The sequence below is a fragment of the Eleutherodactylus coqui genome, chromosome 10, assembly GCF_035609145.1.
Source record: "Eleutherodactylus coqui strain aEleCoq1 chromosome 10, aEleCoq1.hap1, whole genome shotgun sequence".
Taxonomy (NCBI): Eukaryota; Metazoa; Chordata; class Amphibia; order Anura; family Eleutherodactylidae; genus Eleutherodactylus; species Eleutherodactylus coqui.
Genome location: NC_089846.1, coordinates 115,416,588 through 115,433,576, shown reverse-complemented (window position 1 = coordinate 115,433,576; position 16,989 = coordinate 115,416,588). Strand labels below are relative to the sequence as shown.

At 45.0% G+C, this 16,989-nt stretch overlaps 1 long non-coding RNA gene across 1 annotated transcript; it reads right to left on the bottom strand.

The window, feature by feature from the left end:
• Positions 1 to 7,030: 7,030 nt before the first annotated feature.
• Positions 7,031 to 10,245, bottom strand: LOC136579823 (uncharacterized). Its single transcript, XR_010786928.1, has 2 exons — positions 10,032 to 10,245; positions 7,031 to 7,548 (listed from the first exon to the last, which is right to left on the bottom strand). It is a non-coding gene; the product is annotated as an uncharacterized lncRNA (long non-coding RNA).
• Between the last annotated feature and the right edge of the window lie 6,744 nt (positions 10,246 to 16,989).

Here is a 16,989-nt window from a genome sequence, read left to right as displayed (position 1 = left end):
CGTCCGTGATGAGGCGTGGTGTGCCCAGTGGATGTGACAGGTGCCTTTACACTAGTGTTTTTTCCGCATTGCTAGATGCACAGGAATCACACTGGATTTTTTTTTATGAGCCTGTAAACAATTGTAAGTGCAGCGATGCGAGTATGATGCAATTGTATCACAGAATACATCACACTCGCATAAAAATCATGGCTTAACAAATGTGATATGGGTCTGAATTTCTCAGACTGGTATTGCACTCGCCCATGGGAATGCAGCCTTAGGGTGGATTCAGACGACCGTATATAGGCTCGGTTTTCACGCCGAGCCGATATACGGTGTCCTCATCTGCAGGGGGGGAGGATAGAAAAGCCAGGAGCAGGAACTGAGCTCCTGCCTCCTCTCTGCCCCCTCTCCACCCCCTCTCTGCCCCTCTGCACTATTTGCAATGAAAGGAGGCAGGATGGGGTGGGGCTAAGTTTTGCAAATTAGCCCCGCCCCCATCCCGCCTCTCCCCATTGCAAATAGTGCAGAGGGGCAGAGAGGGGGCGGGAGCTCATAGCACTGCTCCTGGCTCTTCCAGGCTCCCCCCCTGCAGAGAAAGACGACGTATATCGGCTGGGCGTGAAAACCCAGCCGATATACGTTCGTCTGAATCCAGCCTCAGGTCCCTCTCAGGTGTTTGTGTTTGTGCGTGCATTTTTGCGGAAAGCTTTTTGCGCATGTATTGGCATATTTTACTGTACTTATTGCCCTCGCAATGCATATTTGTTTGCGTGCGGCAAACAAAGATTCACCGATTGAAATGGCTAATTAGTCTAATTAGTTCCAGATGTGTTTTTTTTCAGTGGAATTAGGCAATATATCATACATCTTGCGTATTGCATGCAAATGAGCTTACAACCGCAATTGACTTCTATGGGGAGCTTTGGTGCGCAGCTGCGAAGAAAAATACAGCATGCTGCGGGGGGGTGTTTGCCTGCCACGTGCCAGGTGCACATGCCCTGCGGGCAGAAAAAAGTGCTGTAGAGTATGCCGATAAGCACACATAAAAAACGTGCTCATAGCGCATAAAAGTTGCGCTAAGGCATGTGCAATTGTGCATACACTCATGCGAACCTGGACTGATTGTGTTTTTCTCTGAAGGTTCCACTCTTGGGTGTGGCTTTCAGATACTGAAGCATAATACTCACCAACATACTGCAATCGGAATGAGGTATAAAGTGGAGTTTGGAGCAGATTAACCCTTTCCAATCCACTGTCCGACGTCTAAAGACATTATGATTTAAGACTGTACAGCTCCGATGTTGGAAGACGTCCGTTGGGGTTCTCTTACTGTATATTGCCAGCCTCTCTGCTGTTGGAGCCTATCCAATGTGTCACCTCATGCAGTACTGGCTTCAGCCAGCAGATAGCGCCATTGTATAATGGCAGAAAAAGAGTAAGCCCCCTAGGAAAACAAGGATACAAATTGGATTGGAAAGAGTTAATAGTCACTAGGATCTGTCTTACTACGCTGACGTGACCCATGCGTACAGTGATCAGAGCAGAGCTTAACGTGCAGTTACAAGTAGACATGTACATATACTACTTAGGGTCAGCCTGAGGAACCCCAGTCTGATGCTCATCCAAACTCTCATATACCTACTCAGAATGCATAATTGGAGGTTCTTGGTAGAACAATGACGCATATAAAACCACTCATTGCTCTATTAATAGGGTTGGTAGGTTTTCATTGACACGTCTATGAATCATATTTCTAGAATCTGCATATTCTGAAGTTAAGAAGCAGCGGTAATTATACAGAAATGACCATAAAAGGGGATTCCACATGGAATGATGCAGGCCATTGCAACTGAACAATTACAGACATATTCCACAGTTTTTTCTATTGATGACCAATAGATCATTAATAGATGATCAGTGGGGACCTGCCGCTTGGATCCCCACCAGTCAGCTGATTACTGGGGCCCATTGAGAGCTGCACCTGCAATACCAACCTTGGCCACTGCACTATGGACAGCGCTGTATTGCCCTATGTTTCCTGTACTGATAAGAAACAGCTAAATGGTGGGATCTGAATGGTGGGTCTCCGCTGATCATCTATTGATGATATATCGGTTAGCAATAAAAAATATCAGTCATCAATAGAAAAAAAATTAAAATTTGTCCCAAAATACCACTTTAACCTTGTTTTCCTCAAACAGCAGCACAACACCTTTCTGACTGTTCCTTGATCAGAGAAAAGCACGGTGAGATATACCAATCCAGTCCACCAGGGTTAAGTTTCGCCCAGTGTAACGATCGGTCTGACTCGTCCTGCTGTGCCACATTTTTTTGCGAACGTCAAAAATGCAGTGAACGCTGATGCAACATGTATCAAATACGCACCAAAATTTATAGACACTCACAGTAAAAATACTACGCATTTTATGGACTAAATACACCTGTGTGAATGAGGCTTTACTCATCACTGGGCTAATCTTCCAAGCACCCACTGGGCTTGTAATCGCTCCTCTTGAGTACATCAGCAAACTCCTCCTACTGCACTTGGAAGAACAGCGCTCTCTCTAGGTTTCCAGGTATTCAGTCTCATATGTGCCCACAGCTTATTCTGAAATGTCAACTAAAAAGGACAAGTATGCCTTAAATATACATCACATGACAGTAAGTTGTCTCCATAGATATTATGGATATTCGTAGAGGTAATAAACCATATAATAAATTACTCATATAAGTTTTGGTGGTTGGTTGGTGTCAATAGAAATTAAAAGTGTTATATAATATTGAAGATCTACCCTCAGGATGGGCCATCGATATCTAATCATTAGGGGTCCGTCACTCAGGATCCCTGCTGATTAACAGATTGAAGAGGCCACGGTCCTCCTGCAAGCATCACGCCCTCTTCAATGTTTACCTCTGGGCACAACTGTGTTCGTGTTGCAGAATGCTATAATATTGATACCAGTGAAGTGAATGGGACAAGTCTGTAGTATTCAGAATGGCCACTATTAATAATAGGGCATTCTGCAGTTCGAGCGTGATCATGTTCAGATGTAAACTTCAAAGAGGTTGTGGTGGTTGCAGGAGGACCGTGGCCTCCTTAATCAGCTGATCAACAGGGATCCTGACTGGCGGGCTCCCAACAATAAGAAACAACTATTGTACTAGCAATCATTCATCCCTATAAGCCAGTTCTCAACCCGTGGAAGAGAAATTTGAACGTCAATTGACTTGAGTGCTCATCAGGTTGGGCCGAAAATTTGGTTGGTCTCTGCAGCCCAGTTTAGCCAGCGACAAACAGAATGCATCTTAGAGAATCCACATCTCCAGTATGTGACACAATGATTGACTCCTTGGTCATTGGTTCCATAGATATAGAGTGTTAGCAAACAATTGGGTTTAACTCTTTAATGCAAATAAGGGAGATGGAATAGTACCTTCACTGTACCACCTATTGGAAGGCAGCATTCCTTCAAGCCAAAGTTAGACTCTTTATACAAACCTTGTAACACTGACTGGGAATTAAAAGCAAAGCAGACTCTATACACAGACAGCTGTTTCAATGCGTTTGACCCTTCATCAGTGTATGGTAGGAGTCTGGCTTTGCTAGTGAGATGCCTGGGACGGGGGGTCAGAAATGCTATCTTTTCTCTTTAGGGAGAGCATCAAGACGGTGAGTGGGGAGACTCTAAAGGCTATTCATGCTCCTCTGGGTAATATGCAAATAAGGCAGATGGAATAATACCTCCTCAGCGCCACCTATTGGAAGGCAGGATTCCTTCAAGCCAAAGTTAGACTCTTTATACAAGCCTTGTAACAATGACTGGAAATTAAGAGCAAAGTCTCCCTAAGGAGATGAGATAACTCTTTAATGACACTGACTGTTTTTTTTTCTTCATTTTTACTTTTCCTTCCCACTTTCAAGAAATAATACCTATTTTATTTATCCATCAACATAGCTATCTAAGCTTGTTTTTTTGCAGGATGAATGCAATTCCACCACCTTGCAGACTGCGCTATTTTTCCAGCCCCCAAAAAAACAAACTTGAAGGAAGCAAACTGAAGCTTTTCTGTTTTTTGAAACCCTATTGAAATCAATAGGGAAAAGAATGGAGCAATTCATTTTCTGTTTTATTTCAGTTTCTCCCATCCAAAAATGGAGCAGAAAGACGGAAACCCTGAACTGAGCCTAATGCAGTTATGAAAGCAGCCTAAATAAAACTTTTTTTACCTTTATTTTTAGTTGCCATAGGGGACTATGGGTCAAAACCTGCGATCGATCGCTCATACAGTATAATCAATACCATACTATTGCATTAAACCAGATACTGACAGGCAATCAAGCAATCTGTCATGGCAAGCTTGGGGGTCTCCAAAAGACTTCAAGTTGCTATGGCAACTGAACGTCAGCTTAGCATCACTATGGGCCCGATCGGGACCACTGAACACCGATTGGGCATTTAAAAAACGCTATCTGAATTGACAGCAGCACTTAAAGGGTTAACAGATGCAATCAGTGTTCACGCTGATCACAGCTGGGTATCAGCTGCCAGTAACCTCAGTGTATGGAGCGGGATTGGCTACTGATCCCCTTCTATACAATCCCCGCATGCCCAGGATATAAATATACACCCTGCGGCGTGAAAAGGTTAATAAACCACACATAAAAACAGCCAGTGTTAGGCCAGGTTCGCACAGGAATACATTGTTTGCTCTTCCAAGAAAACCAATAAAAGTGAGAACAATGAAGGTCCTAAAAACAAAAAAGATTCATGTTTCTGCCGTTTGGCTTCAACAAGTTTTCATATAATAGTACAAAATGTAACACAATGGCATCGGGAGTAAATAATGAGTATCTGATGCCATAGATAGCTGGGATTACCTAGGGACATTTCACCCAAAACGGAATTGTTCCACAATACGCAGAGGAATTAGCACCAAATCTCACATGTCTAAATGCTGCTTTTGATGCAGAACTGCTGACAGAATCAAAGCATTTTCAATTCTGCATCAAAATCCGCACATTAGCCATGCAAATTTTGGTGCAAAATTTTCTGCACGACAGCAGATTCTGCTGCACGTTGTGGGACAATTCCGCCTGTGTGAAAGGTCCTTTACTTTGCATTGCATTGTCTTAGCAAGGGCTGCCATAGGCTGTCAGCTGAATACAATGCAATCAGCTGCTCCCATGGAGAAAGCAGCGTGTTGTCCTTGCTATCTCTCTCTGGCTAAATGATGGATTTTATACTCACCTAAAAATCATTGTTCAGCCAAAGGGTGAAAGATGGAAGTGTTTATATGCAACGATTATCGCTCAAAAGCCATCGCTTGAACAAATTTTGAGCAATAATCATTGCATGTCAATCGGGCTTCAGGCTGTTTTTATATCTGCATTGGGGGTCCCGTTTTCCTGCACCATTTGGAGAGCAGGAAAGGGGAACCCCCTAGCTGAACCAATCCATCTTATGATGAAACCAAACAGCACCAGACAGATCCCATTAAGTAAAATGTGGTCCGTTTGGTTTCCACTGAGATGTCCGGCATTTTACTTAAAGAAAAAGCGTTTCATGAAACGCTATTTCTTCCGTTACTTTTTGCCGAATCTATGTTGGAACCTCCGAGCAGAGGATCCAGTGCAGATGTGAACCAGGCTTTATTTTGCTAAAGCAACAGAACCGCAGCCGAGATCCTCATCATTGATCTAAACAAACTAGCAGAAAATGTCAATAATTCCAATTGGCAGTGATACCGTACTGATGCAAACTGCAGTTCTACTTGATACTTTGTTGCTAAGTACATATGCAATGTTGAGGCCAAGTTGCAGTGCTGCCAGCTATGTAACCGCTGAAGTAGGGGCGTAACTATAGAGGATGCAGGGGATGCGGTTGCACCCGGGCCCAGGAGCCTTGGGGGGCCCATAAGGCCTCTCTTCTCCATATAGAAAGCCCAGTACTATGAATAAAGCATTATAGTTGGGGGCCCCGTTCCAGGTTTTGCACTGGGGCCCAGGAGCTTCAAGTTACACCTCTGCGCTGAAGTGCATAGCAGAACAAATCCTGGTCATCATAGTGACCATGTATTCGGCCCTGATAAAACAGTTTGACCTTCCGTCTCTTATACGTTTGGCTGCTGAGTCAAACATCCCTCTGGCCAGTCAGAGATTACACTTATACATACTTATAGTGATAGTGCTTTGTGCCCCTCCAGAATCAGTCTGTTCAGAGGGTGGAGGACGTAGCAAAGAACAGACGGTAATAGGCAAAAAGAGTATTCGCAGGGGCGCCATTTGTGGTGTAGGGGTGGGGAGACCTTGCTGTTCCCACTGAGAAGGGGAGGTAGTCTTGTGGTTACTACTGCATGAATGGAAAGGGACTTGAGAAGTTTGTCCTGCTGTGACTATTGCGTAAAGGAAGGGGGCCGCAAGTAGGCGGTGTGTTGGGACTAGTCAGGTGGGAGGGCTTTTGTGACTACTGGGAAAGTGCAGGGCTTCTTTAACTGCTGCTACTACTTTAAAGAGGCTTTTCAAGTTATGGAGAGCCCAAAACTATATAAATTAATATATTCACCATGGTGCCGGACCACCGCTTCAGTGATCTGGCACCACGGCATCTGACAGGTGACATCATCCAACTAGAAGGCCTGGTAATGTCTCGTAGACCTGTCACATAGGCTTCTAATGTAGAAGCCCCAAGGCAGGTTTCCAGGATGTTACGGATGACGTCCTTGTGTAGTGGGAGGTATTTTGGGTTTGTTTTTTATACATACAATTTGTCCTCCCACTACCGCCAATGTTAGGGGTTGTCGGAAAACCCCTTTAAGTGACGTGTTCATATTTTGGTAATGTGCAGCAATTGCTCCTCAACCAGGAGGTGTGGACCAGCCAGTTCTCAGTAATACATACAAGACTAAAGCTGTCAAGACTAAGGGGGTCGAATGCAGAGGGTCCTATAGAAACTTGAGCCAATGATTTGGGAACACCTGACCACATTGATCTATAAACCATATACCCATGAATACCAGTAAGTGTGATAATGCCAGAAGTGGGAGGTAACAGATAAAATGATTGTTTAATTACAACCTGTAACATGAACAAAGTTCTACAAGTTATCAGAAACATATAAGATGGCGTCAATGAGATCTCCAGTCTTCCTCAAGGCTTTTACAGCCACGTTCCTCTCCACTGATAACTGATCCATCAGCACCTCAATGTCTCTGACATCCAGACCAGTTTCATCTTCAGCTTCTTCCCCAAATGCTTGAAAAACTGTTCCGTTGGTCATGAAAGTGGATATATTGTCCTTCGTCACTATCTTTCCTCTACAAACCAATCTTATCTTCTCTGGAGGAATCCTTAGATGGTGGCACAGGAACAGGAAGCTTTCTTCCCCACTTTCACTTTTTGGTACTTTCAGCTCAGATCTTCCATGTCTATTTTTTAATTTTATTATAAAATAGCAATCTGATTCTTCAGGGCCGTTCTGAAGATTCGCTCCCTCCATTGCTTTGTGAACAACCGTTCCGTGGAATTTATGGTGAAGTCCGTGTTTTGGTTGGCATTCCTAGGAGCTGTGTGCAAAGAGAAATGGTGAGTGCTGGGTAAGTCATTCAGGCATCGAAATATTACATTAGTCGTTTGGCTATTTAAAGGGGTTGTCTGGTTAGAATCAACTTATAAGCTCTTCTCTGGGGAAAAAAAACTTACCTGTCCACCGCTGCCATGTCCCCCGCAGGGATGAAGAACATATCTGCCACATGCAGATATCCCCATGAGGAAAAAGAATTCCCTGCTGCGCCTGCCACATCTGTGACAGATGCAGCAAAGGAATTCTTCATCCCTGCAGGGAATAAAGAATTCCCTACCACAGCTGTCACACATGACAGCTGCAGTAGGGAATCTAGCTGCCGGCATCCTGTGATTGTTTTTCAGGGAAGGGCTTTAAATATAACCCTTCCCTGAAAAACAAGGAAAAGTGGTGTTAAAAAAAAAAAGATACCTTCCTTCAGCTGCAGTGGCTCAGCCGCATTTTCTCTGCGCTCTACCTGGCTCTTCAAAGCAGTTCTTTCAGCAGGTGGGGATTTAAAATCCCCACCTGCTGAAAGAGCTGCTTCTGATTGGCTGAGAGCTCAGCCAATCACAGGCAGCTCTCGGCTGTCAGCCAACCAGAAGCAGCTGTCTGTAATGGCTGAGCAACCCAATAAATCAGAAGCAGCTATTTCAGCAGGCAGGGATGAAAGAACTGCATTGCAGAGCCGGAGACAGCAAAGAGGATGCAGCTGAGCCCCGGCAGCTGAAGGAAGGTGAGTACGATTTTTTTTAAATTTTTAACACCACTTTTTAAACTAAAATTCTTGTTTTTCAGGCAAGGGCTTATATTTAAAGCCCTTCCCTGACTAACAATTACAGGGTGCCGGCAGCTGGATCCCCTACCGCAGCTGTCATCTGTGACAGCAGTGGTAGGGAATTCTTTATTTACTGCAGGATGAAGAATTCCTTTGCTGCATCTGTCACAGATGTGGCAGATGTAGCAGCAGGGAATTCTTTTTCCTCGCGGGGATGAAGGAAACATCTGCCACATGCGGCAGATGTGTTCTTCATCCTGGCGGGGACACGGCAGCGGCGGACAGGTACGAAATTTTTTTTACACTAAAATTCTTGTTTTTCAAGGAAGAGCTTATATGTAAAGCTCTTCTCTGAAAAACAATTCAGGGGGGCCAGCAGACTATTGCCGTCAATGGAGCCGCCGGCAGCAGCCGCTGCTCCATTAAAGGCAATGCACAGACCTGTATTCACGTGTGTTTGTGCACGTACGTGGGTGCACACCTATGTACACACACGCTCGTGTGAAGCCACCCTTATACTTATGATCTCTGTTATAACACAAGACTGTCCGTCTCGCAGAAAAAGAATTGAAAAAATGTTTCATATCAATAATTTCCAATTTAAATAAATTGTAATAGCAAAACACATTACAATACAAAGCCGGGCAACTACAGTAAGAACAGAGCCGCCTGCTTCCTTCGGAAATCAGCTGATTGGACGAGCGCATTGGCCGAGCCAATAGTTTATCAGTGGGGGTCCTGATCTACGATACTATTGATGACCTGCCCTGAAAATAGGACAACAATATTTCACATACCGGATAAAGGAGTTGCCTCACTTGTTAAACTTTTTCCTAAAGAGGCTGCCCATGTGAAAAAATAATTAAACAGCTCATATTCACCTGTCCAGCACCATGCGGGGTCTGCTCTGTGACGTAATGTTTACAGGCTGCAGCAGCATGTCTACAAGACAGTACTGTCCGCTGCAGCTACTGACAGAGTTCACTGAGGTCTGTCATTGGCAAACAACATGTCATGGTGCAGACCCAGAGTGGTGGTGTTGGACTCGGGGGGTGGGGGTGGGGATTATTAAAAATAAATGCTACACTATACAATTACCTATACTAAAAAATAGCATATGTAATTGTAATAGAAGGGGTTAACTTTCAATGTGTGGAAGGGGTTAATGGGTTGTACTTTATGCTTTCCTACTCTGAGACCTCCTCTGAAAGGAGAACAGGGGAAAAGAGAAGAGACACAATGATACAGTGCTGACATTCCAGGAAAGTTTGTTACCAAGTCAAACTTTCCTGATCAGGACTGTAATTGGTTGGCACTGATGACATCACAGGGACCTGATTCAATTGTGTCCTGATGATGGCACCTGAACAAGTTGTTAGGAACAGCCTATTTCAGGCGTTTTATTTGTTATGGGGGGGCTGCGAACTTTCGCTGGTAACACAATATAAATTTACATTGCTGCTGCACAGAGCCCAGGCAGCAGCAATGTAAATTTATCGTGGGTAGTCGCGAAGGGGTTAAATAGTGCACATTTATACATGAACATTGTAGTTGCTCAATCTCTTTACAAATATTGGCCTCCACAGAGCCCATCCAGATCACCAACCAAAAAAGGTCAAGAAATTTGCTACAAGCCAATAATAAAAATATGTTTACAACAGACTTACTATTAATCTGTCCTCCCAATAATGCTGCCGTTAGTCACTCACCAACACTGCTACTTCTGCTCTGCTGTTCAGACTCTTCCTGCACCAAGGCCACAGCTGCAACAACAAAATGCAATGAGCTCCTGCACTTTCATCATTCTCCACGTCTGGGTTTTTCCTGTTAAATAATAACGGAAAAAAATTAGTTGTGTTTTTGTTTTCTTTTCCACCGAAAAATCCTAATTGATACGTATAGTTTACGGCAAACAATGACGAATCTGCGCCACCATTTCAGACGAAATTTTCCAGGAGTTATATTGACCTCTAGTGGTTAGTAAAATCCATTGCAAGGAAATGAGAGATTCAGTATTATTTTGTATCAGTGAGTATAAGATTCAAAGACTCTAATTTGGCAGAAAATACAAGTTTGGTACAGAATTAGTTGAGTACTAATGCATGCATCCGGGGCGTAGAATGCCCCCCACCTATAAAGAGGTGCAGTTGAATGCCACCGATATCCAACAAGTCATGGCTGGTAAAGAAGTTACAGGGGTTTTCCAGGTAAAAAATACTATTGATGACCTGTCCTCAGTATAGGTCTTCAATAGTTGATCGGCCATGGTCCGAGACTTGGGTACCCAGCCTATGAGCTTAGCGGGCACATGCTGTCAGCACCGCTATACAAAGGGGTCAGAGAAAAGCCGCTCCACTGTGTAGTGTCTGGTGCAACTCCCCTTGATTTTAGTGAGCCCCCAGCCTGCAGTTACAAGCGCTGGCCACTACACCGGGGTCAGAGCAGCAGCTTCCATTCCGACCCTGTGTACAGCGGTGCTGACAGCATGTGTTCACTCAGCTGATTGACCAGGTTCCTAAGTGGCGGACCCCAGCCAGTCAACTATTGATGACCTAGGTCATCAATAATATCTATGCCATGAAAAACCTTTTAATGGATGCAAGGGTAATTTCAGACAAGCAGAATATTTACACAAAATGTGCTGAAAGACGATGAAATTTCTGCGCCAAAATTTGCAAGTATACAAATCTCATTATCATAGCACTGGCCTTGGTTTATATTGCTAAAAACTGATGAGAGTTTCCTTTAAAGCAAACCTATTTCCCAGATCAAAAAGAGGGACATTAAGGGTAAAAAAGGGACATATGGACCTGGGTCAAAAGTAGGGACTGTCCTTCCAAAAGAGAGAAGCTTGATAGTTATGATTAACACTGTCCCTTGACAATAGGCTGATCACAAAGTATCTCCCCGCTTGGACCCCCAGTGATAAACTGTAATTTAAAGGGAAACCTGCAATAAGAGTGCAACTTTCCTGCTGCACCACTTCTGGGGAAAATAAGCAATGCCGGAGGGTCCTGAAGTAGGAAGCCCTCCCAGTAACTCAAAATTCCTTTAGGGCTCATTCTCACTGGCGACCGCGGTATCACATCGAGAAAATCACGGCTTTTTTTCTGCAATTTTGAGCATCAACGCTGCTTTTTCTCGCAAAAATATCGCTGCCGCTTGCGATTTTCTTGCATGATTTTTAGCACGAAAGTCAATAGGACTTTCTAATGTTAAAAACACATCGCATTGCACTAAAATAAGCAAGTTTGTGCTTTGCGATGCGATAAAAAGGAGGCTCCATAGGAAAACATGGGAGATAAAAAAAATAAAAACGGAAAACGCAGAAAGAAAGGGCATGCCGCAATTTTTTTCTTTCTCGCAACTTTGCAGGAGTGAAAACATTGCAAATGTGAAGGAAACTATTGAAAATCATTGGTTTCATAATTCTGTATTTTCACTCACTCTTGCATCACTCAAAAAACGCACGATTTTCTCGCCAGTGAAAAGGAGCCCTTATAGGGTTTACAAAAATGGGTTCTAAACTAGTCAACTCCTTTAGCAATTCCAGCTCAAGGGTGTAAATGAAGTGACAACGCCTCATATAGCAGTACCTACATGGCCCCCATCATGCTTGGACTGATGTACAGGGGAACAGTTTCACTCCAGTCAACCAACTGAACCAACAGTGAGCCTTCCTCAGTCCTTCATACTGTCCTGAGTCCCAAGCAGTGACTCTCACCAGCCTATGAATCAAATGTACGTTGTACCTGTGGCCTTCTTTCCTGGGGTGAAGGTGGCTTTTTATGTGATATCATTGGGTGTAGATTTGAGTCATTGGGGAAGAGGTCTCTCTCCTGCCTAAAGGGATTCTCCCACAAGTCTTGATTTGTCAAAAATCTGGTGTGAATGACTCCCTTGAAGGGTTAAATGGTTGTTATGGCGACAGAGTGTAAGTTGAACCAGAAAATTGCTCCAAATTGCCATATGCACCAGAAATTACCAAAATGTGGTACTATAATACCAAGTAAGCTATGTGAGGAGACACGGAGCGGTACCAAAATATTGCCACAGGGTAGGTGATGCCACATTTTCCAGAATATCTCTGTGCCCATTGGTGTTGAGGTTGGACTTCACTATAACCAATGGCTCTAGTGCTCCCCAGTAAAAAAAAACACCCTACACCATAGCAGAACCTCCTCCAAAGTTCACTGTTGGGAAGATGCAGTCACGTAGAAACCGCTCTACAGGCAACCACACAAGTGCAGCCATACAAATAGGAGATGGTGTGCTGTGATTCATCTGTCCACAACATTTCTTTCCACTAATTTCCAGTCCAAGGACAACACTCCAAGTACCATCACAGGCGCCGCTGTGCACTCACTGCTGTGATTTTGTGTGCAGACGCTCGTCCGTGGTAACCCTTTACATGCTGCCGTTACCTATGGATGGTTCTGGTGCTAATGCATGTTACAATGGCCTGTGAGACCTCCTGAGCGACTGTTTCAGCAGACGAGGTTCACAGCTTGTAGAAGGCTTCATGGTCCATGTTCTGTTGGTTTATAAGGTCTCCATGTGGTGCACCGCACACACCGGATGGTTTCCATTTCCGAATAACATTGCCAACAATGGAGTTTGGAAGCTTCAAAAGTGTTGCCATGTCCCATACTGATTGGTTGCTCCGGTGACATCCCACCACCAGACCCCGTTGTCAGCTCTACACCTCGTGGCGTCCTGGTGGTCTCTGTACTGGGATATACCTGTGTGATACTCTCCTTTACACCTAAGGCCGCATGTCCACGGGCGGGTTGGATTCCGCCCGTGGGAGCCTGCAGCGGGATCCGACCCTGCCCACAGCCAAGGACATTTTCTCACCTGTCCGGACGTGGTGCGGGTCTTCTCCATCCCAGCCAGATCTTCTTTCTTCTGCACGGCGGGCGCGCAGCGTGCATGCGCAGTACTTTTTTATTTTTTTAAATCTCCTGCTTTCCGGCGGATTCACAGCATGTCCGCAGTGTCAGCAGTGTCAGTCCCTTGACTTCAATAGAAGCCGTCCATGTGGGATCCGCAGAAAAATGGGGCATGTTGCGATTTGTTTTCCGGACCGAAAGGTCTACAAATCAAATCTGCATGCTTTAATGTATTTGTGGACGCCAATGTATCCCTATGGGCGGCTTGATTTGAGGATCTTCCGCAAATCAGATCCACTTGTGGACATTGGGCTTAATGCTCACACATCCGATGTGTATTTTCCCTTCACCAGACAGCACAGGATTGGTAAAAGGCCAATACCTTGGTCAATATAGTGTACCAGTCCTATGTATGACTGTGTTGGGTGTGAGAGTGGGGTGCCTCCCCCACGTGTTCAGTACCTGGACGGCACTTGTGTAGCAGTAAGGGCTCCCACCCACTGGCGATATTTTCTCCACTGCGATGCGATTCTAAAGTTAAAGTCTCACATCGCAGTGTGAGAAAAAAATCGGCATGACGCCGGGATATCGGCATGACACTGGGATATCGGCATCATGCCGACATATCGCCAGTCTTTCCAATGGGGCCAGCATAAATGGATGGCTAAGGGCTATGTGTGATTGGCTAAGCGTTCAGCCAATAGCTAAGCAGTAGCTGCTATTGGCTGACCCCTCAGCCAATCTGCACAGCCCTTTCAGGAGGCGGGTATTTTTAATCCCCGACTGCTGAAAGAGCTTCATAGCAGTGCCGGGGAGCCACCAGGAGGACGTGGCTGAGCGCAGGAGAGTTGAGTAATAAATTTTTATATTTTTTCACCACTTATTGATGATTATTGGGGAAGGGCTTATATTTCAAGCCCTTCCCCGATAATCATTCTGCGGGGCTTGGCTGAAACCATTGATTTTAATGGGATCGGCAGCAGTGTCGATCCCATTGAAAGCAATGGTCAAGAATGCTGTGGACTTCTGCCACAGCTGTCACAGCTGTGGCAGAAGTCCGCGGCATTCTCCCTATGCTTTCAATGGGGCTAGCGCTGCTGTCGCTGGCCCCATTGAAACCACTTGCGATATGCCGGTTCTATACCGGCCTCTTTCTTGCGCTGCGATGTGAGAGTTTTCTCGTGCTCTTGCAGCGCAAGAAAGAAAATATCGCCAGTGGGTGGGAGCCCTAAATCTTGCACTGATGAAAAGGTTTGATAAATAGAGAATATGTTGTTCCCCTGGTCTTGATGGCACTGAAGTAAAAAAAAAACTGGGAATCAGGTGTAACCCTGAAATGGACATGCTCATACTTATGCTTGCCATAAGCAATATCAGTTTTTATTTGATTCTCCGATAGGTACAAACCTTTAGGCTGTGGAGGAAGTTGTAGTTTTCCTTAAAGGGGTTGTCCCGCGCCGAAACGGGGTTTTATTTTTTCAATAGCCCCCCCGTTCGGCGCGAGACAAACCCGATGCAGGGGTTAAAAAAGAAAACCAGATAGTGCTTACCTGAATCCCCGCGCTCCGGTGACTTCTTACTTACCTGGTGAAGATGGCCACTGGGATCTTCACCCTCGGTGGACCGCAGGGCTTCTGTGCGGTCCATTGCCGATTCCAGCCTCCTGATTGGCTGGAATCGGCACGTGACGGGGCGGAGCTACAAGGAGCCGCTCTCCGGCACGAGCGGCCCCATTCAGAAAAGAAGAAGACCGGACTGCGCAAGCGCGTCTAATCGGGCGATTAGACGCTGAAGATTAGACGGCTCCATGGAAACAAGGACGCTAGCAACGGAGCAGGTAAGTGAATAACTTCTGATAACTTCTGTATGGCTCATAATTAATGCACAATGTACATTACAAAGTGCATTAATATGGCCATACAGAAGTGTACAACCCCACTTGCTTTCGCGGGACAACCCCTTTAAGTTTTCATAGCAGAGAACGTTTCCAGATGAGAAATTCTGACATTAGTCTGGATGTTATACAGTGCTTTGTAAAAGTTTTGGGCAGGTGTGGAAAAAATGCTGCAAAGTAAGATTCTTTTTCAAAAACTTGAGTCTGATTGACTCTAAGTTTATTTAGCAGGACAACAACCCCAGACATCCGGCTAATGTCATTAAGAACTGTCTTCAGCATAAGCAACAACAAGGAGTCTTAGAAGTGCTGATATGACCCCACAGAGCCCTGATCTCATCATGACTACATCCACAGATCATCTGTGCTTAGTTCTCCAAGAACAACCCCCCTACTGAGTTCCTTCAAAAACTGGGTGCAAGCGTCCCTAGAAGAATTGATGCCATTTTGAAGGCCACCGATTGATGTGATTTAGATTTCTCTTCTGTTCATTCACTTTGCATTTTGTTAAATCGACCAAAAAAACTATGAACGCTTCTATTTTTGAAAACATTCTTACTTTACAGCATTTTTCCACACCTGCCTAAAACTTTTACAAAGTCCTGGACTTCTGGTTTGACATCACAATTGTAACACATTTCATCCCGCTTCACTAGTGAAGCCCACGTCAGTCTGTTTCAGTCGTACAATGCACCGTGTCCGTGAATTACTTTTTTGGCAAATCCTGATAGATGCAGGATATGGCTTCTTTCACATGAGCGCATATCGGCCGGCCATTTCACGGCCAGCTGATATGCGCTGTGATCTGATGCATTGGATTCCAATGCATCAGATCACATGGACGTATTTGCGAGGCGTAAAAGCACCTGGCCAGCCCAATATAGAACCGGTCGGTTTTACGTCGGACCCAAAACATAGTTCTGGAACTATGTTTTGGGCTGGAATACGTTGGTAGCTGCATGGGCTCCTACGGGAGCCCATGGGAGCGGCCGTAGGTGGGATTGAGTTTAGCAGCGTGGCTGCTAAACTCCCTCCCTCTGTTCTCCTCCCCCTGTGCAGGCTCACCTCTCTTCCTCCCCGCTTGTTTTGTGCAATGGGAGGGGGCAGGACGGGTGGCGTAGCCAAGCCCCGATCCACTCCGCCTCCTCCCATCCAGGCTATGGACAGGGGGTGGAGCTAAGTGTCTGCCCTCTCCCCGCCCAATGTCCATAGCCATCAATGTGGGGAGGCGTGGTGGACCGCGACTTAGCTCCGCCCCGCCCCCTCCCATTGCACAGAACAAGTGGGGAGGAAGAGAGGGGAGATGGGAGATGGCCTGGTGAGGTCGGCACATTTGCGCCGGCCTTACTAGACCATATGAACGGGTGCACAAACATTTGATTTGTGCGCCCCTTCACCAGCTTTTTCTTCCCCAACGTAGCGCATATCCGCCGGCCGTAAAAACAGCCGGCCAATATGGGCTCATGTGAAAGAAGCCTCTAGCTTATAAAATCCATAGCTGCTGCGTTATTCTGTGAGATCTGTCACATTTCAATATTACTAGTCTAAAAAACCTTTAAAATGACCTAAAGATAAATCCTTTTGTTTTCGGAAACTCATACCTGGACCGATCATTCTGGGATCAGATTGTACATGTAAAAAAAAAATTACAATTTCCGACAGTCAAATGAAAAACTTTTTTTTGGCATATTTGTGAAAGTTTTTATAGATATTTCTGAAAAAGGAAATCTGTTTTAGATTACATCAAAAAATGCCTGCAGTCAGCAAGTTCAGGCTTCTCCAGGAAACAGTAAGTTTTTTTCCCCAAGACTTAAATATTTGTATAGATTTGGCTTCGTTCCACGACGTCTTATGATCCTGCTTTAAAGTTTCTGAGTAACA